Source organism: Bufo bufo, chromosome 8 (genome assembly GCF_905171765.1).
Source record: "Bufo bufo chromosome 8, aBufBuf1.1, whole genome shotgun sequence".
NCBI classification, from domain to species: domain Eukaryota; kingdom Metazoa; phylum Chordata; class Amphibia; order Anura; family Bufonidae; genus Bufo; species Bufo bufo.
Window position 1 is genome coordinate 155,799,154 of NC_053396.1, and position 24,113 is coordinate 155,823,266.

At 39.0% G+C, this 24,113-nt stretch overlaps 1 protein-coding gene across 3 annotated transcripts in view; it reads left to right on the forward strand.

The window, feature by feature from the left end:
- The window catches only part of FGF13 (fibroblast growth factor 13), a 438,846-nt gene that overhangs the window by 242,247 nt on the left and 172,486 nt on the right, over positions 1 to 24,113 (forward strand). The gene's annotated exons all lie outside the window — the stretch shown is intronic.

Genomic DNA, 24,113 nt, shown 5'->3' on the forward strand with positions numbered 1-24,113 from the left:
CCACTCACTCGGTGGCCACTGAGGAAGGGGTGTAGACCCTGAAACGCGTCTGGTAGCACGGAGTGAGCGTGGATTCAATAAGAAGAGAAAAGAACAAAAAGCCAGAAGTTCCAAGTATAAGAGATACATTTCCATTACATCTCCGGTACGGAGCTACAGCCAGAGTCACAGTCGCATATTAGTGACGTCAGGGAAGCGCCAACCCGGAACCCTAAGCAACCAGGTCACGTGGGACGCCACGTTCGGCCGCGTTCGGCCACCTGGGGAATCAACGCTGCGGTCAAGCAGCAAGAAGGTGGGGTGAGACCGGGACACTACAGGCGGCGTGATATAGTAAGTAGCTCCAGTATCTAATATATGTACGCATATTGTACATCTACAATACCAGACACTGGTATTCAACTGTCCTATTGGATTTAGCTACACTGCCCTAATAATAGTGGCATCATCTTTTGGGACATTTGGTCATAGTACCATTACCATCAAGTCTCAGTGGGACATTTATGCACGAAAGTGCTGACATTTTACCTATTATCAATAGGACGGCTACAGGACTATCACATATGGTTCCATACCACTAGCGTGTCACGCATTGTTATACTGCTGCATGTTATATATCATATGGTATTTGTCATATATGTGTAGTACCGCTTGTCATGCACTATAGGATTGCTGCATTAATATATGCTATTTTATGATTGTTTTTTTATATATTTTTAGGGGTTTGTTTTTAGAGTAATAAAATATTATGCCATCATCCATCTAGTGGTTCTCTCTTGAGTGTGCCCCCTCATTTTTGCATACTTTATCACTTCTTTCCAGTCCTGAGGGTAGGACTAGAGGGTGAGCACCTACCCATACGAGACAGGGGTGAGCCGCTGGATTTCCTTCATTTGGTTTATTGCATTACCCTCAACAGTTGAGCTCCCCCTCTCTTTGATATGGACATCTGGGAACACCTAGATAATAAATACAAGAAAATTGAGGCTTTCACCTTCAATATAGAAGGGGAGGCATCAATAGAAACAACAAGATCAATGGATGATGTTTTTAAAGTTCTGGAGAGGACTCTGCAACGTCAACTGCGTAATAAGTGGGAGATTAGATCCCTTACGCAATATCTGGACAGGGGCTTCATCCCTAGGGGTTTGTCACTCGCCAAGACACCTGCATCTGATCTGGTGAGTGACAAATTCAAAAAAGAATGGGATGATTTCCTGAAAGCACAGTCGGGAGCCCTTGTCCAAATGATCATCAAAAGAAGGATACAAATGACAGAAGAAATGACAGGGCAAATAGATATTCTCAAAAGAGAAATGGAAACATTCCCAGACACTGATGCAGTTCACAAGTGGCATGAAAGAATTTGCAAAAATTTAGATGCATTAGAAAGGGAAATAATAGGGAAAAAATCCAGGAAATTAAACCACATGGAAAGAAAAGAAGCCACTGAGGTTTATAAACAGAGGGAGGTTGCACACACTGATACACTAAGCCAATTTGAGAATGTACCAATCTCAAATAGGTTTGAAACATTGTCAACACCACATTTTTTAGACTTCACACCGCCACATCACAAAGCACGAATAAGGAACACACGCACTCCCACCCCACCACGACAAGAGTCAAAGAAACACAATCACAAAACACAGGGTTATGTTCACGAATACAATTTGAGGGAGCGTCCGAGGGAGTACACACAGAACAGAGGGAATTACCAGACACACAGACAGGAACACAGACACTATCAGGACACAACACACCATTACACACCAACAATGAACAGGTCACAAAGGCACAATCACAACGAACAATTCGGAGAGGACGACATGCACATAAGAAGAAAGCACAAAAATTAATAGCACCAACCACCAATGTAATCAACATCAGTGAGGCTGTACTGACTGACATCCAGGTGCAGCTTCTTAATAAAGGTTTAAAGTTTGCTCCGACGAACCCTATGGACAAATTTGCAACATACATAGGAGTGGAGAAGTTCATTAGACGTCTATGTCTTAAAAAATATTTTCTCAAAAATCCCATTAATAGGGAGATGGATATAGGAGGTAACACAAGTAAATATTCACATACAGATCTGAAGGTGAGATCAAAGAAATATCCCAGGCAGGAGATCAGTAGTGAAATGGCCACTTTTAAAAATAATGTGGAACGAGATTTGAGGAGGATAAAAAGTCGCAGGATCAATGCGAATCTGAACAGAGAAGAAATTAAGGCCATAAAATCCCTACAAGAGGCCAATAATATCACAATTAGGCCAGCCGATAAGGGTGGAGCTGTCGTGATACTCAACACTAGAGATTACACAGAAGAATGTTACAGACAGCTAAGAACAGAGAATACCTACCAAAGATTAAAAGGAGACCCAACACAGGAATACTATAATATTCTTAAAGATTATTGTGGAAGGGGGGTAGGAGCTGGCTTTCTTTCCGATCAGGAAGCAAAATTTATTCTGGACACTGAGGGGAGGATCCCCATGTTCTATTGTGTCCCCAAGATCCATAAGAACCTGGAAGCACCTCCAGGTCGCCCGATTGTGTCGGGTATCCAATCCATATCATGTAATTTATCCAAATACATTGACCAGTGGCTCCAACCATATGTAAAACGAGTACCATCATATATTCGAGACACTACAGACATCATCAAAACACTTGAAAATGTCAAATGGGTAGATGGATGGATCTTGGGGACACTGGATGTTGGATCCCTCTACACGGTTATTGAACATACCAGGGGGATACAGGCATTACACGAGCAATTGTCGGGAGATGCCGGGCTCCCTGTGGAACAATTAGATTTCCTGTTAGAGGGAGTAGGATATATATTGGCCCACAACTATTTTTCTTTTGAAAGGGAGTTTTATTTGCAGTGTACCGGGACCGCCATGGGCACCAGATTCGCCCCCAGCTATGCCAACCTTTTCTTGGCTCAATGGGAGAGAGAGATCATTGCTCCCAGGCTGGGGACGGATCTGGTGCTATGGCGGCGGTACATTGATGACATTCTGTTCATCTGGCGAGACACAGCTGAATCTCTGGATCTATTTCTCAGTGATATCAATAAAAATGACAAGAACCTCATATTTAGTCCAACCATTAGTAAAGAAAAGGTTGAATTTTTAGATTTGGAGATATGGATTAGGGAAGAACAATTATGCTGTAATACATTCTTTAAGCCGGTGGCCAAAAATAGCTTCATCAGATTTGCAAGTTGCCATCTTCCGCGGTGGCTTATCAATATACCAACTAGCCAGTTCCGCAGACTTAAGCGCAACTGTACGATGGACAGCAAATTTGATGAAGAGGCCACCGGCCTAAAACAGCAATTATTGGAAAGAGATTACCCAGTCCAGATTATAGACAAATCACTGGAAAAGGTGAAGAAGATGGAAAGAAAAAGTTTCTTTGAGACAGGTCCATTACAATTACGAGATGAAACATTGAGAATTATCCTCCCGTTCAATTCCCAGTATAGAGTGATGGAGAGGAGCATTCGCAAACATTGGGGTCATCTGCTGAATGATAAGATAATTGGCCCATTACTGAGTGACGTACCGAAAATAACATACACAAGGGCCAATAATTTAGCAGGCAAAATAGCCCCAACCGTAAAAATTAAGAAAGAGAAACAACAAATAACAAAAAACAATTGGTTAACAACTAATGGGTTTTTTAAATGTGGAAGGTGCGCAAATTGTAAAATGACAAATTTTCCTAAAAAAACAACAAAGGTTACATCCACAGTAAACTCTTTCAGCTTAGAAATACAAGAATGTTTAACCTGCGACTCCACGGATGTCATCTACCTATTAGAATGTGGATGTAAGAAACAGTACATAGGCAGGACCAAAAGAACACTCAAAAAGAGGATAGCGGAACATGTGGCAAACATTAAAAAAGGTTTAGAAACACATTCCTTATCGAAACATTTTAAAATTCAACACAACTGTGATCCAACTAGTCTAAAATTCACAGCCATAGAAAGAGTCAAAAAAATGTGGAGAGGAGGTAACCATATTGCACACATGTCGAGACAAGAATCCCGCAGAATCTTTGAGTATGATACCATCATTCCCAGGGGCCTCAATGCCGAGATGGAGGTGTTCGGGTTCCTGTGATTGTTGGGGGGTCGTCCGGGGGGGATGGGACATCGCAGTTTGGTCGACTATCGACATTGTGATCTCCCCTCCCCACTGGATGGCTCCTCCCCTATACGACATACTACCCAATCTGGGAATATATATATTTAGGATCACCAAATATGAAATTACACGGAGAACACACTATATAATGATGTTATTTTTGGTGTTATCCGTTTAGAAATACTGTTAGACCCTATAATTGACAATTACATAAAAAACGCATGCAAAACGCAGTTCACACTGATGCGGTTTTGATGCGTTTTTTCCCAAAAAGATAATCTGACCTTGCAGTCTCCATCCAGAACTGTTTTTTTAAGTGTTTTTATACAGTATTACATGTGGGGATGTTATATTTATTATTTTATGTCATTTATATATGTTTTAACATGATTTATCAGCAATCAAAATCCACCCCACATATTGAGTCAAGCACAAAAGAACACAATTGTGGGTGGGACAACACCATTTAAAAGAGTGAGAATCCACTCACTCGGTGGCCACTGAGGAAGGGGTGTAGACCCTGAAACGCGTCTGGTAGCACGGAGTGAGCGTGGATTCAATAAGAAGAGAAAAGAACAAAAAGCCAGAAGTTCCAAGTATAAGAGATACATTTCCATTACATCTCCGGTACGGAGCTACAGCCAGAGTCACAGTCGCATATTAGTGACGTCAGGGAAGCGCCAACCCGGAACCCTAAGCAACCAGGTCACGTGGGACGCCACGTTCGGCCGCGTTCGGCCACCTGGGGAATCAACGCTGCGGTCAAGCAGCAAGAAGGTGGGGTGAGACCGGGACACTACAGGCGGCGTGATATAGTAAGTAGCTCCAGTATCTAATATATGTACGCATATTGTACATCTACAATACCAGACACTGGTATTCAACTGTCCTATTGGATTTAGCTACACTGCCCTAATAATAGTGGCATCATCTTTTGGGACATTTGGTCATAGTACCATTACCATCAAGTCTCAGTGGGACATTTATGCACGAAAGTGCTGACATTTTACCTATTATCAATAGGACGGCTACAGGACTATCACATATGGTTCCATACCACTAGCGTGTCACGCATTGTTATACTGCTGCATGTTATATATCATATGGTATTTGTCATATATGTGTAGTACCGCTTGTCATGCACTATAGGATTGCTGCATTAATATATGCTATTTTATGATTGTTTTTTTATATATTTTTAGGGGTTTGTTTTTAGAGTAATAAAATATTATGCCATCATCCATCTAGTGGTTCTCTCTTGAGTGTGCCCCCTCATTTTTGCATAGTGTATATAGTATATGCCAATGACATGACAAAATCTTGGCATATACATTATATCTGCATGCAGCTTAAGGCTGACCTGAATATATAAATCAACTTACAGATTAGACCCAATTATATTCTTATACAGAGATCAGAACAAGGTGATATATACAGTCAGGTCCATAAATATTGTGACATCGACAAAATTCTAAAATGTTTAGCTCTATACACCACCACAATGGATTTGAAATGAAACAAACTAGATGTGCTTTACCTGCAGACTGTCAGCTTTAATTTGAGGGTATTTACATCCATATCAGGTAAACGGTGTAGGAATTACAACAGTTTGCATATGTGCCTCCCACTTGTTAAGGGACCCAAAGTAATGGGACAATTGGCTTCTCAGATGTTCCATGGCCAGGTGTGTGTTATTCTCTCATTATCCCAATTACAATGAGCAGATAAAAGGTCCAGAGTTCATTTCAAGTGTGCTATTTGCATTTGGAATCTGTTGCTGTCATCTCTAGAGATGAGATCCAAAGAGCTGTCACTATCATTGAAGCAAACCATCATTAGGCCGAAAAACACAACAACCCCATCAAAGAGATAGCAAAAACTTAGGCGTGGTCAAAACAACTGTTTGGAACATTCTTAAAAAGACGAAACGCACCGGTGAGTTTAGCAACACCAAAAGACCCGGAAGACCACGGAAAACAACTGTGGTGGATGACGGAAGAATTCTTTCCCTGGTGAATAAAACACCCTTCACAACAGTTGGCCAGATCAAGAACACTCTCCAGGAGGTAGGTGTGTGTGTGTGTGTGTCAAAGTCAGCAATCAAGAGAAGACTTCACCAGAGTGAATACAGAGGGTTCACCACAAGATGTAAACCATTGGTGAGCCTCAAAAAAGTGAAGGCCAGATTAGAGTTTGCCAAACGACATCTAAAAAAGCCTTCACAGTTCTGGAACAACATCCGATGGACAGATGAGACCAAGATCAACTTGTACCAAAGTGATGGGAAGAGAAGAGTATGGAGAAGGAAAGGAACTGCTCATGATTCTAAGCATACCACCTCATCAGTGAAGCGTGGTAGTGTCATGGCGTGGGCATGTATGGCTGCCAATGGAACTGGTTCTCTTGTATTTATTGATGATGTGACTGCTGACAAAAGCAGCAGGATGAATTCTGAAGTGGCACATATGCAAACTGTTGTAACACCTACACCATTCACCTGATTTGGATTTAAATACCCTCAAATTAAAGCTGACAGTCTGCAGTTAAAGCACATCTTGTTTGTTTCATTTCAAATAAATTGTGGTGGCGTATAGAGCCAAAAATGTTAGAATTGTGTTGATGTCCTAATATTTATGGACCTGACTGTATATATATATAATTATTGGTTCTAATCTGTAAGTTGATTTATATATTCAGGTCAGCATTAAGCAACATGCAGATATATATGCCAAGATTTTGTCATCTCATTGGCATTTGAGATAAGATTGTCACACAGGAGGAGGCCACTTAGGATCTTTAATAAAGGATTACAAGCAACAGCTGCTTATGATAAACTGAATACCAGGTCCAATGACTTATTCCTAAATGTAACTACAACAAGCCACTGTAGTCAATGTTGTTGCAATATATTTTATGCTTTTATTCCCCGATCCCCAATATTTCCAGTAAAAACACTGAACTTGTTGAATCTTGAGCTTTGAAATCCTTGAAACCCTGATTTTGGGTGAAAGTCTTTTTGTAGCAAGATTGTTCTATCCCCGTAAATTCTTTGTAATGTAGTTGGTAAGTGGTGCCTGGTAACTGGCCACATTCCTGAAGTCTGATGTAACTTTACAGGCTTACTGCACACTGACCCATGTGTATCGGCCCACCAGGAAATTTCCCTGTGAGGTCTATGTCCAGTCCACCCCATACCTTTACTCCTTCACTCATAACAGCTAATTATGAAAATCCATGCAACTGCTGGCAGTGTCTTTACATCTTTATGAAGCCTATCAATAGGCCCCCTGTTAATTCTAAAAAATATTTTTATATTATTATTAAATCTACAATGCTGACTCTACTGTCTGCCAGTGCCACATGCGCTTTAAAACTATTGTACCATTTATTCCTGAACTGTGTATTTCTTTTAGATGTTAATAAAGGCAGTATATTCCAGAAATACGCTGCTTCAACAGTTTCAGACATTAGCTAAAATTAAAAAACGGAATAGATTTACTGGAATATTTTTAAACCAGTGAAAAGTATATCCGAGCGAGTTAGATAGCTTAAGCTTGAGGATATTTTCATTTTAAACTGCTAAGGGATATTTTTAAGAGCTTTCCCTGTAAAAATGCATAAGACATAATGTCAAGCATAATAACTGAGCTATGTAAAGAGGGAAAGGATCGTAATAGTGCAAAGAATGAGAACAGTCTGGTGTTAGGCTTGAGCATCGCCGCTATCTCAACTGTTTACATCTACGTCTGCTAAGAAATTGCCTCTCGATAGCTTACCAGATGGTGCAGTTTTACTTCATTCTATGTGCGTCAGCCTGTAGAAAAGTCATCTGATTTGGTTGTTAACAAAACATAAGAACATGGCCAAGTTGCCGCATTCACTGAGCGTGATTATTATCATTTGTTTCCAAAGCAACCGATTTTGTAATACTATAGAATGACTTTCCTATGAATATCACCTTTTCACAAGCTGAGATAACATTGGGGGCAAATACATAGGAGAGCAGAAGATTAAAATGGAGCTTACTTGTGGTGCTGGCTCATGCCACTAGAAGACTTTCACCTTATTTAAAAAAAGAAAGACCCAATGCTTGTCCGCTTTCTTTTCATAGGACCTTTGCAATAGTTCACCTCATCTACCATACGTGTTCCAATACAGTATTGTTTGGGAAAGTTGGAGCACTTTGCAGGCTTATAACTGGGCCCAGGAGATGAGCTCCTAGGAACAGAAGCATTGCAGCCAAAGTGCTTGTTTATGAGCTACATGAGACCCTGTCTATGACTTCCCAAATGCAGAATCAGATTTTTACAATGAACATAATTCTGTCCCTTTCACTATTATCTTGTGTATTAATCATCATTATGTATCCAGTGGTATAGGAATATATTTCAGAGGTTGCAAGAGCAGTTGGATCTCCATGCCTATCATACCATTAAGTCACTGTTTCACAAAGTAAAAAAGTCAAGCTATAAGTATAAGGTGTAGAGATTCCCACCGAATCTTCATTTTGTGCAATCAATGGAGATGAGATGTTTTGAAAATGTGCCCCATCTCTACATAATTATCTTGAATTTACAACATGTTTTAGTTTTGGGTTGAGAGTTTTGAAGGACTATTTCCATTGCCTATCACTAGGGTATGGCATAACATTATGATCAGTACGGGTTTGACTTCTCAGACCCTTCATGGTGGCACTGTAGAGATCTGCAACGAAATCCCATTAAAGCAACAATCAAGTGGTTGACTAGTCGTGCTCTGTGATTCTGATGATCAGTGGGGGTCCCAGTATATCATAGATACATAACTTACTACAGTATAACAGGAAAACCCTCAGATTAAGGCCATAGTTGGCATATTTGCTGCAAATTTCCTGCAATGGAATTTCATGTGGATAATTCTGCATTGTTTGCAGTAGCTATGAAGTGGATGAGATTCTGTAGATGTGCAGTAGTTTTTTCACTGTGGAACATCTGGAGTGGACTCCACCCTTCCACTAACAGTAGGGACCAAGCCAAGATTTAGTGATGCATTCCTCATATAGTACCTTTGTACATACAAACATTTAGATTTAACTTTATTAATGACTTCAATGTCATTTTAAGTCAAATATAACATTTTGTAATCATGCTTGTTTCCTACCAGGGGCCTTGGCATTTTTAACCTTAGGCTTGGCCTTTTGCTTCTGCTGAATCTATTAGACATGGTATGTCAAATCATATCGAGGTATATTATACTAGCATAAAAAATAATGCATTAGACAGGAAAGGCCTAGATTTCATCTGAGTCAGTTTCGATTGATATATGAAAACATACAGCGCAAGCATTTCAAAGGCAACGACACTAAATTAGTGAATTAATAAGAAGCATAGGAAAGAGCCGTATCCTCAGCATTACCGTTATACCAGTTCTATTTTGGCATGCTGTGCTTTTGACATTTTAAGGCCCCATATTTGAAATGCTCAGGAAGATAACTGCTTTACACTTTACAATATTATGAGCATTCGTGTTTTTATAACTTTCTACTTTCTATATGTACAAGTTTATTATTGTACGATAGATGTATAATTTTAACATTTTAAAATAGAAACAATCTATGAGACATAAAATGGCCCTTTATGTATTTGTATTATATTTTCTTATACATTTTTTTCTTACATGGTATAGTTTTCTGTCTTTTTTGTTGCAACTTTATGGTTATTTTTTGCAATAAGAGGAAACAACATTATTACAAAATGATACGCTTATATTGAAAAGCTTTTTCTTTCTCTAGTCTGAAAGTCTTGTTACTTTTGTAACTTTACTTCTTGCAGTCAAATTTCAGGATAAGGGCTCATGCACATGACCGTATGTATTTTGCGATCCGCAAAAAATACGGATGACACCCGTATTTTGTGGAACGGAACAGCTGGCCCCTAATAGAATAGTACTATCCTTGTCCATTATGCGGACAATAATAGGACATGTTCTATTTTTTTGCGGAACGAAAATATGGACATACGGAAACAGAATGCACACCGAATAACTTCAGTTTTTTTTTTTTGCGAACCCATTGAAATGAATGGTTCCGCATACAGTCTGCAAAAACAATGGAACGGACATGGAAAGAAAATACGTTTTTGTGCATGAGCCCTAACTGGGATCACTCTATCCTATGTGGGAAAAAGCTGCACGAAACTGTACATTTATTGCAAAAAATCTGACCACTTTGTCTTCGTAGGGAAGGAATGAGGTTTCCCTATTCTCATAGTTTGCTTTACAATGCTGTGAGTCCCAGTCTAGATTGTTGAGTCCATGCCATTTTACATTGTTAGTGGACTATAGCAGAAAATAAACCGGGTGAATCAGAGGTATAGATGGATGACCCTATGTTATAGACTTCTTTCTATCCAGAGTGTCTTCTGTAATATTATATATAAAGTAGATATTTTCACACTAGTTATTATTTGTAGTCATTAGTTGATATTATTATTAGGTTTTTGTATGGTATAGTGATATTTGCCTGTTTTTTTATTCCCCATGCTAAATGATTAGTTAAACATTTTGTATAATTAATATGCAATTAATAATAAATGCAATTCTAATTTTCATAAACAGAAAAACATTGGGGGAAAATTAATAAACCCCTTTACCAGCAAACAACGGATCCTCAAAATACGAATAACTTCCGTGTGACCTCCACATTTTTCTCACTCCCATCAAAAAATATATATATTCTTGTCTGCAATACAGGCAAGAATAGGACACAGTCTATACTTTTCAGAACAGCCATAAGGATCTGCAAAAAATACTGATGTGTGCATGCCCCATAGAGATGAATGGGTCAGGGTGATATCCACAAAATATATGCAATGTTTTTGTTGTTTTATGCTTTTTCTTATCACTTCAAGTAGCACTACCAGAATACATTTTATTCTATGTCCTGTTAGAAAGGTACATGATGTAACTAGTAGTGAAGGTGATCTTTTATACTGGTGACTGTATTTGTAGGTTATCCACTTTCTTATGATTCTGCTTTGTCATGTGATCAACACTCTGACTCTCCAACCGACACAGTGTCTCGTGTGTGGACAGGAAGTCTCTATGAGAGCCTCAAGGTGAGTCCTATAGAAAGGAATCAATAAAATGACTTCCTGTCTATACATAAGAAGCCGTTGGATGGTCAGCGTGTTGATCACATGACACAGGGGCCAGAAAACAAAACTTTTTGTTTGGAATGCTTCTTTAAATTACTATATGGCAAAAACTTAAACCTGCACATTGCATACATAGATTTCGTTTTTCTAGCCTCCTTATAATTTTTTTTATTCTTCTCCAAAATACTTTGGATTCAGATGAGAGTATGAAGTGTCAGTTTTGGTAAATTCCCCCCATTGTCTGTACGATCATAGATTAAATTTTATAGACTCCCCATCTGAATGTTTACATGTCTTTCCAGTATTAAGGGCAAATAAAGCAGTAGGCTGTGCTCCTAAGGTTAAGTGCTCATATAATTCATGTCACCTATACTTCCTCCTCACGTCCAGAAGAAAATTAAATGGAGTAAATTAAATTGCATAGGGTGAAAAGTGCATGGGGAAGGAAGGGAAAATGAATGTCCTTCCATCAGGGGATGTATGTCAAGCACATCCATCTTATTATTGTTATCATGTACATCACAAATTAAATAACCCAAACATTCAGAGGAAGAATAAAGATGTAACCTGAAATGAAATCTGCTCCACTGAAAGGCAATTAAAAAACCTTTTAAAAAATGCAATAAAATGAACTTAAAATTATATATAGTGTTATATATATATATATATATATATATATATATAGAGAGAGAGAGAGAGAGAGAATGCATTATACACATACATATATATTAGAGTATCTAATTTTTACATTTATTTGATGTATTTTTTTGAACGCTTTTCAAACTGTTTCCATCTGATTGTTGTGAATGTAAACCATTGCCCTTATATGATGAATGTACACAGTGTATCTATTGCATTTATGATTGACAATTATCCATAATTCTGGGCAGTCTGCAAAAATAGATGACTTTTTTTCCTGTGTCTGGTTTTTTATCGTGTCCATAAAATAAAAATTTGGCTGTCCCTGATGTTTGGATAAAATGTCCAGAAGAAATAAAACATCAGGTTAGCGATCCGGATGGTATTCCGTCATGAAAAGTGAGAATCCCATTGTATTACAACCAGGGCTGGGACAAGGTCCACCACCAACAGAGGCTGAGCTGCCCAAGTGCGCCCCCCCCCCCCCCTTGCCTGCGCCCAGGGCCGGTGCAAGGTTTTTTTACCAACACAAGCGAACTTGCATTTTGGCACCCCCGACCCCCCCTCCCCATTCAGCTCACCTGGGGGAAGGGGGGGGGGGGGTGCGCCAAAATGTAGTTTCGTCCCATAAGATGCACCTAGGTTTTAAAGGAGGATAATAGGAAACAATATTTTTCATTCCACCTCAGGTCAGACCAGCCATCAGACCCCAGCTCACAGGCACAGCCCCAATGCCTCAGATCAGACCCCCCATGTCAGCCATCAGCCCTCCATGTCATATTTCTCCCCGTCCATGGCACAGACAGACTACAGACATTGTCTCCGGCCCATCATGTAACCCCATCCTCACCCATGTCACATTTCTCCCCTCCATTTGATTGCTCTAGCACCTAAAGAAATTTTTTTTTTTTTTTAAAACCTGATGTTTCTCCAGATGATCTTATGCTAAAAGTCGTGGGAATAGAGTCTCAAAGTTCTATAGAAGCAGGTACACTATTTTTACAAACCTTTGAGACTCTATTAACACTACTATCAACATCAGGTCATTTAGAGGAACAGCAGGTTTTTTTAATTATGTTTTTCCTTTAGGTGTTAAAACATAACTTTCATTTGATTGCTGTAACACCTAAAGGAAAAATCTTTTTAAAAACCTGCTGTGTCTCTAGATGACCTTATGTTGATAGTAGTGTTAATAGAGCCTCAAAGGTCTGTAAAAATAGGGTAACTGCTTCCACAGACCTTTCAGACTCTATTACCACTGCTATGAACATAAGGTCATCTTGAGAAACAGCAGGTTTTTAATTTGATTTCCTTTAGGTGTTCAAGCAATCAAATAAGTTATGTTTTAACACCTAAAGGAAAAAGATAATTTAAAAAACTTGCTCTTTCTCTAGGTGACCTTATGTTTATAGTAGTTGGTAATAGAGTCTCAAGGGTCTATAAAAGCAGTTACCCTATTTTTACAGACCTTTGAGACTCTATTAACACTACTATCAGCATAAGGTCATCTAGAGAAACAGCAGGCTTTAAAAAAAATCCCTTTAGGTGTTAGGGTAGATTGGAATCAAATGAATGTTATGTGTTATGATTAGGGTCAGAAGCAGACAAGCAGGGTTTCTTTAGCCTCTTGGCTATTAGTTTTTACATTCATAAAGCTCCACATTGAGCTTCCAGCATCAGACAGATGCCAGGGCACTTCTGTGGTCACCTCACCTGGGCACATGGTCTTTGCTCAGCAGAGTCCTGCCATACATGAGGGGTAGATGCTAGAATGGATTTGTTAGAAGGAGGTCTGTGACGTTACTGGTCACATGATCCTTCATGGTCACATGATCCACTGTGAGAACGCCTGCCTCCTGCTGTGTTCAGCTCCAGAGAGAAGGGGGTGTGAAAGGATGGACCAATGGCAGGGCAGCTAGCTGATACTGGCCAATCAGCAGCCTCCTGCTCCTATCTACAAGCGCAGCTTAGAGTGAACACTGGCTGGGGAGGGGAGGGGAGGGGAGGGCGCCCGGCAGCAAGTAAGTGATAAAAAAAAAAAAAAGAGGTTTGTTTTTCCGCCCACCCCAGGCTGCGCCCTGAGGCTGGAGCCTCCCCAGCCTCTGTGTCGGCTCGGCCCTGATTACAACTATAGTTATTTTATTATGTCCACCTGTGCAAAAACACTGTCTTCTCTGAGTACGGTGGAGAAAATTTTGTAGGATGTCAGAATGGAATGGCAAATTTTGTAGGATGTCATAATGGAATGGCAAATGTTACAAAATGTGGAAATGACAGGAAGTTTGCAGTAAAATGTAGGATTTAGTAGATGAGAGGAATACAAGAGCTTGCTGTAAGTAGTATTAGAAGGATTCAAAGGCCACAGGGATATTAACATTTCAGATTCATAAGAGCCAGGAGCAGACAGGATGGAAACTGATTTTAAGAAGAGCTCTATGCCTCTTCTAACTGAGAACTCATAGCTTTATATATACAGTAGTTTTATTCCATTTCAGTAGGATCAGTCAATACTTCATTTTCCTGTGAATAATTACGAGCTATATGTCATGCCTTGCCATTTAGATGAGACGAGTGTGCTGTACTTCGTCTGATTTATGCCTATACCAAAATAAACTGAGACTAAACAGGTTTTACATCACAAAATATATATTTTATTGTAAATACAAATTACATAGATAAAAAAGAGACATGATACATCAGATAGAAATAGTGGACTACACCTGGGGAGGTATTGACAAAATGTACGTGTAGAGGGAATACAGAAAATCATGTAGGCAGGCCCAATTTATACATGGCACCCAGCATAGTACTAAAGTGCAAGTGCATATATCTAGTCAAGTTGTTCCTCCATATCAAATAGCAACACGCCAGTAAGGTGAATAGAACTACTTGAATCATACAGATAAATATGCTGGGGAACATACATATGGAGAGCCTGGACCCAGTAATAACATAAAGTGTGTATACAAATACACCACTAAGTGTTTACCTCATACCTAAAATCACATTGGTATCACATACCCATAATAAGGAAATCCACCTCAAGAGAGCCACGTACCCCGACGCACGTTTCGGCAATGCCTTCCTCTGGGGGTGCAGCTCTCCTTGTGAATGTGCTTTTTTAATTTTTTTTAATTTTTTATTTAATATTTTTAATTTTTTTCATTTTTCCACAATACACATTGTGTTTTCACAATAATTATATGGTTTTGCAGTTGATCATCTTTGCCAATTGATTTCACAGTATTCACTATATGTGTTTTTTACTTATTTATTTGTACTCTACTATATTTTTTGTATAATCATGTATTTATTATATATTTTTTTCATCATACGCTTTTCACAAATTTTTATTATTTTATCATGTCTATAATCATCACTCACTTAAATTAACTCTTATACATTCTCTGTATAATCATGTATTTATTGTATGTGTGTTTGCCACATTATTGGTCCACCATTTGTCCTATAGAGTCTTCTGTAGGTATCCCTATTCTCGGGTAAACTTGCATCAGTGTATTATGGCTTAAGGACCTTCCTGTGGGGATGATTACCTGATCGTTGCACGGGCAGGCGCGTTTGCTCGGCCATCACATGTCTGGGCGTGTCACGTGGGCGGGATTGGGCGCGCGATCATCTAACTGGCCATCGGGTGTTCGCACGCGCCCTCCCATCCATTACAACGCTTTTGCATGATTACATTACTCTACACAGGTGAGCTGGGCATTTTAAAAGGAGCACATTCACAAGGAGAGCTGCACCCCCAGAGGAAGGCATCACCGAAACACGCGTTGGGGTACGTGGCTCTCCTGAGGTGGATTTCCCTATTATGGATTTGTGATACCAATGTGATTTTAGGTAAGAGGTAAACACTTAGTGTTGTATTTGTATACAGGGTCCAGGCTCTCCATATGTATGTTCCCCAGCATATTTATCTGTATGATTCAAGTAGTTCTATTTACCTTATTGTTGCTATTTGATATAGAGGAACAACTTGACTAGATATATGCACTTGCACTTTAGTACTAAGCTGTGTTCCATATATAAATTGGGCCTGCCTACATGATTTTCTGTATTCCCTCTACACGTACTTTTTGTCAATACCTCCTCTGGTGTAGTCCACTGTTTTTATCTGATGTATCATGTCTCTTTTTTATCTATGTAATTTGTATTTACAATAAAAATATTTATTTTATTTTATGTAAAACCTGTTTAGTCTCAGTTTATTTTGGTGTATTTATGTGCACTGAGTAGGTTTTTTGTTAGGGTCTTATTAATTTATTGTGCCCAACACATTGTTTTTGGGTCTATATGTACTCTATGTTTTGTAGCCTATGCATGCTAATCAATAGTTTAATCAGGTCCAGTTCATGAAAGAATATTAGGCTTCAACTTCAATTTTTTTGAGGTTTAATTGTGATAATTGTGACACAATGCAAGCTTGAGCTATGAATGCCTCATCCCATTGCTATAGTAATTGCTTTAAAATTACAGATGAATTAATTTCTTGACATTCGTTTTAGGACTGATTCTAACAAATCGGTCGTCAAGATCGATTTAGGTCAGTATAGATTCGACCTAAATCAAAAGTGCCCCAAATGCCCTGAAAAGTTGTGTATGACTCTCTGAGGTCTCCTAGGACTGTATCCAACCCCTTTCCAATTCTTTAAGAAAGAATTTGTAAAAAGTAAAGTGACAGTGACATATATGGCTATGGGTAAACGAATGGCAGCAGGTGGTAACAAACAGCAGGTTAAAAAACACACAGCACTGTCAAACTTTTTATTTTGTTTTTAATTAAAAAATGGTCCAAAAATTATCCCTTTTTGGTGGTAGATGGCTTCATTAATGTTGAGCAAGCCCTGGGCATCTCTTTTTCTATCTGCCATTGAGTTTTTGAGTTGACCTTCATAGCTGATCACCTGTTGAGAAACAGAAACTCATAGAAATATGTTCACCCCATAAGGGATAAGTTATAGACACTAACAGGGAAACTCTTTCAAGGGAACAAGTTACAATGAAAATGCCACATGTTATAGAGCAGGAGGAGCTGAGTGGATCGATATGTAGTTGTGTGGGAAACAATAAAGTATGACTTTTCATATTTTCATTTAACTCTCTGCTCATTCTGGGATTAGAAGTCAGAATTAGTGATTGCCAGCAATCTCTCTGTGCACACTCTTAAGTGGAGGCTGTCAGTCATTTATAAGACTTGCCACTGAACCCCTAAGCATAGCAAGAGCAAGGATTTCAATGAACAAGATACAGGTAATACTGACTCTTTCACATATCAATCTTCTCAGCTCATCCTGTTCTTTAACCTGCTACCTGCATTTTCATGGTGACAGGTTCCCTTTAAATACTTATGTTAAAAATAAAATTTTAATGAAAATTGAATGGTAACTGCTAATAATGATTCATGGTCATATATTGCATACCTCCCCGCACTTGTAAGCACATCTTCACCCAGTTTATACAACAATAATTTGCATTTTATGTGCCTGCTATCACATTAAATGTATGTTAGTTATAAGTAGGATTCTTGACAATTCTAAAAATATGTGACAATATTTACTAAAAACCCTATCCTAGAGGATTTGTCATAAAACATAAATCATGAAGTACTGGCGCCCTCTAGGCTTGGCAAGTGGGAAAGCAAAGAATAACTGTCAATATAATAACTATCAATGTGATAGTAACTATCTGCTACAATCGTAATATCTATTTACCATTTACTCTTACTAATACAATGATTCATACATTTATATTAAATTATATTATTACTACCATACAGTGCCTTGCAAAAGTATTCACCCCCCTTGACTTTTTTTTTGTGTTTTGTTACATTACAGCCTTAAGTTCAATGTTTTCTAAATCTTAATTTTATGTGATGGATCAGAACACAATAGTCTAAGTTAGTGAAGTGAAATGAGAAAAATATTTAAATTAAACTATTGTTTAGAAATAGAAAACAGAAAATTGGCATGTGCGAATGTATTCACCCCCTTTGTTAGGAAGCCCATAAAAAGTTCTGGTGCAACCAATTACCTTGAGAAGTCACATAATTAGTGAAATGATGTCCACCTGTGTGCAATCTATGTGTTACATGATCTGTCATTACATATACACACCTTTTTTGAAAGGCCCCAGAGGCTGCAACACCTAAGCAAGAGGCATCATTAACCAAACACTGCCATGAAGACCAAGGAACTCTCCAAACAAGTAAGGGAAAATGTTGTTGAGAAGTATAAGTCAGGGTTAGGTTATAAAAAAATATCTAAATCTTTGATGATCCCCAGGAGCACCATTAAATTTATCATAACCAAATGGAAAGAACATGGCACAACAGCAAACCTGCCAAGAGACGTCCGCCCACCAAAACTCATGGACCGGGAAAGGAGGGCATTAATCGGAGAGGCAGAACAGAGACCTAAGTTAACCCCCTGAAGGAGCTGCAGAGTTTCACAGCAGAGACTGGAGTATCTGTACATAGGATGACAATAAGCCGTACGCTCCATAGAGTTGGGCTTTATAGCAGAGTGGCCATAAGAAAGCCATTACTTTCAGCTAGAAACAAAAAGACACGTTGTGAGTATGCAAAAAGGCATGTGGTAGACTCCCAAAATGTATGGAGAAAGGTGCTCTGGTCTGATGAGACTAAAATTTAACTTTTTGGCCATCAAAGGAAACGCTATGTCTGGCGCAAACCCAACACATCACATCACCCAAAGAACACCATCCCCACATTGAGACATGGTGGTGGCAGCATCATGCTGTGAGGATGTTTTTCAGCAGCCGGGACTGGGAAACTGGTCAGAGTTGAGGGAAAGATGGATGGTGCTAAATACAGGGATATTCTTGAGCAAAACTTGTACCACTCTGTGCGTGATTTGAGGCTAGGACGGATGTTCACCTTCCAGCAGGACAATGACCCCAAACACACTGCTAAAGCAACACTTGAGTGGTTTAAGGGGATACATGTAAATTTGTTGAAATGGCCTAGTCAAAGCCCAGATCTCAATCCAATAAAAAATCTGTGGTCAGACTTAAAGATTGCTGTTCACAAGCGCAAACCATCCAACTTGAAGGAGCTGGAGCAGTTTTGCAAGGAGGAATGGGCACAAATCCCAGTGGTAAGATGTGGCAAGCTCATAGAGACTGTGATTGACGCAAAAGGTGGCTCTACAAAGCATTGACTTTAGGGGAACAATAGTTATGCACATTGGCTTTACCTGTTATTTTGTCCTATTTGTTGTTTGCTTACCCAATAAAAAAAAAATCTTCTAAGTTATGGGCATGTTCTGTAAATTAAATGATGAAAATCCTCAAACAATCCATGTTAATTCCAGGTTGTGAGGCACCAAAACACGAAAAAGGTCAAGGGGGTGAATACTTTTGCAAGGCACTGTATGTTATCTTAGCATTCATTTAAAAAAACAATATGGATAATGAGCAATTTATAAACCGCTATGTCCCCAATTTGCAATCGCTTAATCGTCGATGAAACTCCTACCTCTGGGACCTCCATGGATCTGGAAAATGAAGGGGTCATAGCACTGGGGTAGCATTTCTCATCCAGGTGGCCAGGAGCACCACTGTGCAAGGAAATGCAGCTGGCCTATTCAAATGATGTTGCCTGCACTGTTACTTCTGCCCCCCCCCCCCTCATTCTCTGGATCAATAGTTGTCCCAGAGGTCAAATCATTTCATTGACCGTTTTCTTTATGGTACCACTATGCTGTTTTCCATAACTCTGCCTCTGTGTGAAATGCAGTGTAGTCCCTTAGACTTCTAGGGGTGTTGTGGTATGGTCATATGGAGCTTTTACAGAGCCCTAATACTTCTATCTGTAGGAGTCCTTAGAGAAATCATTAGCCATATAACATTTTTTTGGACCTCGTGTCCATAAATGTACTGAGTGTCCATAAAACAGTCCAATATCTATAAAACTCTGAAAATAGCTTCACTTATATATCATGTCAACTAAGATATGCAAACTTCCCCATCTGCCGGGCAGTTCTAGCTGGCAGTTGTTGCCCTCCCTGCCATAACTTGGAATTATGAGAGATGTCTCCCCCTACGGTCTCTAATTCTGTTTCTTCCTTCCTCAAATGTATGAGACCTTGAAAGCTGCCGCCCACTGCTAGAATCCCCATGCTATGTGTGGTCTTAAGGTACTGATGCCATGCAAGACTAATTTATTGAACGGAGACTGTTTTGCTCTAGTGCAGATATGAATGATAAAGTAAGACAATCAGATCTGTTACACTGATGATAACATAGGTAGAATTTTCATAAAGTCACAGGATTACTATTATTATTATTTTTTTAAAACTTGATACAACTTTTTTTTTAAAGTTTGCCAGGTGTGACACATGAAGGAAAGTTCTGGCTCCGTGGGTCACTGCACTTCCTGCACAGGCCGAGTCACATGCACCACTGCAGCCAATAACCGGCCTCAACAGTGTCCATAAGTGACACATGACCCAGCAGTGACGTGCCACTTGGGGACATGTCACCACTGAAGCCAGATCTTGGCTGCAGAGGCCCACTTGACACCGTTCCTGCAGGAAGTTTGGTTCCTGAGCACAAGTGCAGTGAAGATAGCCACAGAGCCAGAACCAAGCAGCAGGGAGCAGATAAGTAATTTTCCTTCACAGGTTCTGCTCAGAAAAAGTACAATGAAAAGTGTAGGCTTTTCCTAGAGCAACCAGATTCCACCTCTCTCTTTGAGATATACTTTAGAATATAAAAGCAGAAACCGTATTGGATGCAACAACTCCTTTAAAAATGTTTTGAGAAATCGCCCTCAGAGTAATGCTGTCTCTGTGATGGACCTGCACTTCTCTATGTAGAAGTTAAGATCTTGCAAGCACTAACATCAGTGGGTAAACGGGTTAAGCAGATAGTGTAACAAGTTTTGAACATTAATTTAAGCCAGCCTGATAAGCTTGTATATTATCGCACCAGGAATTACTTTAACGTCTGCTACATCTGTACCATATGAGCAAATGACGTGTCCAATTCACATTGGCCCACTGGTGGATGTCCATGGTTTTCAATCGTATTTTAGTGTTTCCAGTAGTTAATCTGCTGAGAGACAATTTTAAAGCACTATTTTGTCAATTCCTGTTTAAATTGCACAAACATATTCTGCAGTTCGGCACAGAGAATGAATGGCAGAAGCCGTGAAATCATTATGTTTTTGGAGCTTGAGAAGAAGATGTAGCATCTAGAGGAAGTAAGCAACCACAGATTTCATCAAAGTCATTTTCAAAACATTTCCAACGGATACAAAACAAAAGACTTGCCACCACATCATTATTAGTGTTGAGTGAATCGAGCTTCGAATCCCGGATCTGAAGTCGATTCATTCAAAACTTTGTTTGAATGCTGTACGGCGATTCTTCTACGCACAACATTCTAATGTATGGGCTCCGGCGAGGGAAATTTGTTGTCACCGAAGTCTCCGTACAGCATTAAAACAAAGTTTTGAATTGATCGACTTTGGATCTATGATCCGAAGCTCAATTTGCTCAACACTAGTCATTATGCTACCAATTATATTTCCTGATTTTGTACCATGTTAGATGTAAACTCTGATTGCATCTGCTGTCCTCTTGCAACGTGAATCTCTGGAATGAACAAATATGCAGGGGTGGAAAAAACAACTAGGCATCATCTTCTTTGTATGTGACCTTGGAGTACAAGAATCCTAGGACCTGTCTCCATCTCTGGGACACAAAGCCTAACTGGAAACATAAATAGGTGTAAGGTCTGTTTCCGGAAACCTCATGAGCACCATTAATATTCTCAAAGCATTTTTGTATGCAGTTCTCAAAAGTAGCTTTTGCATTTAGCTTTTAACCTGATTTTCATATAATCCATTACAGTGGTTACAAGATTTGAGGGGCTTTACTGAAAAGATCAAAATGCAGCCCCCTTCCGGTTAACACCACCACATACCTACTGTACAGATGATCCCTTCTTTACCTTTGCTCTTAGCTCACCATAAACTGTGGTGTGGTTTCGGATGATAAACTTATAGAAAAAACATGATTTCGTGACACTCTGTCGTATAGCATAAGCCATACATGTCTAAGTGTGGCCACCCAGTGGTTGTGATGTGAATTGCAACCTGTCAAGGGTTTTCCTAGCAGGTCGTGATATTGTATCAAATTTGTCTCATGAGGAATTGAGATTCTTAACCAAATTAAAACTAAGGCAAGGACACATCTGTAATCAGGGCTTTTTTGACCCTTCTTCTTTCCATGATCCTTGGATTAATTCCCCAGACTCGTTTGTAGTATTTATGGAGAGTGGGGTTATGCATGAATTCTCAAAACCTATTGAAATAAGGAACACATGGCGTGAGTCCCTTCTCTCAAGGGGCCTCATGGTAGATGCATGGTCTGCCCCTATGGTATGTGTCTCTATGATGCAATGCATTTTCTATTATGTATTTCAAGTATGTATGCAAACTCACAAAATTCTATTGTTGGATTGTGCAGCTAAAATCTAAATTTGTTTCCTGAACATAAGGAGATCTCACAGTCTGCAGACAAAACAGCCTAGTATTCATGATTGCCTTATGCTGCATGGTTGTGTCATCAATTTACTCTCTCCGCTAGACATAATAGCACCTACACATCTTCCCCGCACACTAGCCTTCTGTCTGCTCTTTATTACGGCATTATCCCCGTGTCTAAAACGTAGCTGGTGGCTATAAACAATTCATAGGCAACATCTATCCAGGCAACACATGCGAGATCATTTAGATTTGATGACATACATTTCTAAAATTAACACAAAGGTTTATAAAAAAAATAGATACATTTTATAATCCAGTAGAAACACATAGCAAGGATAGGATTCAATCATGTTTTGTATTATATTTACTGTGGTTATATACTGTATAGGATACTTTCCCAGACTACTGTTATGAGCACAGCAGCAGTGGATGAGTGTGTTGATCTTACAGGAGGCAGTGACCTGGAACCCGAGCAATAAATATTTAATAACTGGAGTTATAAGTGGATTAGAAGAAAATACATGATTTTACTAAAAACTTTGAGAGTGAAGAAGAGCACATCAATATGTTGGATTGATCACTGTTGCCATTTTGCATGCTTCTGTTAAAGTTAACAAATTTATTTTATCGATGTTGATCACACCATTTATATTATGTTGGTATTTCTTTAGTTTCACTGTTTCTGTTTCAAGTGCATGCTTATTACATTTTCTTAAAAGATATTTATGTCGTCTTTCTTGAGATGCATTATCAATGGTTCTGAACTATTTTTTATTTTTATTTTTTTGTTATTCCCCCCTCAAAAGGAAAAGACAATATATGATTCACATATGAACTCATGTAAATTTCCCATAGAATATTCCCTCCATCCATCTCACATAGGAACATGTTGTTTAATTCAGCCATATGAATATATATTCCATGTATTTTCGAACTTATCACCTACGCAGTGAATGCAGCCATTTTTGGATTTCACCATTATACATACAATTAATTGGGCATAGTACGGACCTGACTTTTTAGGTACTGATACTTAGGGCTCAAGCACCAATCCCTATTACACCTCCGTACAACTTTCATATGGCACCCATAGATTTTGAGCCCTACTGCACTTCCAAATAGCTTAGATTTCATTGAACATGAACCTACCTATACAATGTGGTGCTGTACAAAGCATCATATGGCAACACATAGGGTATATTTTCAGATGGTATGCACAGCAGTTCACTAGTTATAGTGATATATTTGTGAACAACCAGGACGGATTGTGAAGAAAACTAGGTCACTCCACAAAATGGCTGCTTTCATTGTGTGATGATAACAGATACACTGTAAATATATTACATATATACAATTTACCATACACAGTACAATATTATAAAATACACTGGGTGGAACACTTATCGAATAGCCAAGATGTAGATTGTTTTGGGCAGAAGTACTAACAAGATAATATCTACAGATGTGTCCTACTTTTCTCTTGGGTAGTGATATCTCAAGATGAGTGGTGCAAGATGACAAACTTTAAGGTGGCCATACACATTAGATAGAACTAGGTTGATGGTTGAACAGCAGTTAAACAATCATCTGGTGAACCTTCTTCTCACAGGCACTGCCATACATATTTTGTTCCATATTGGCCGTC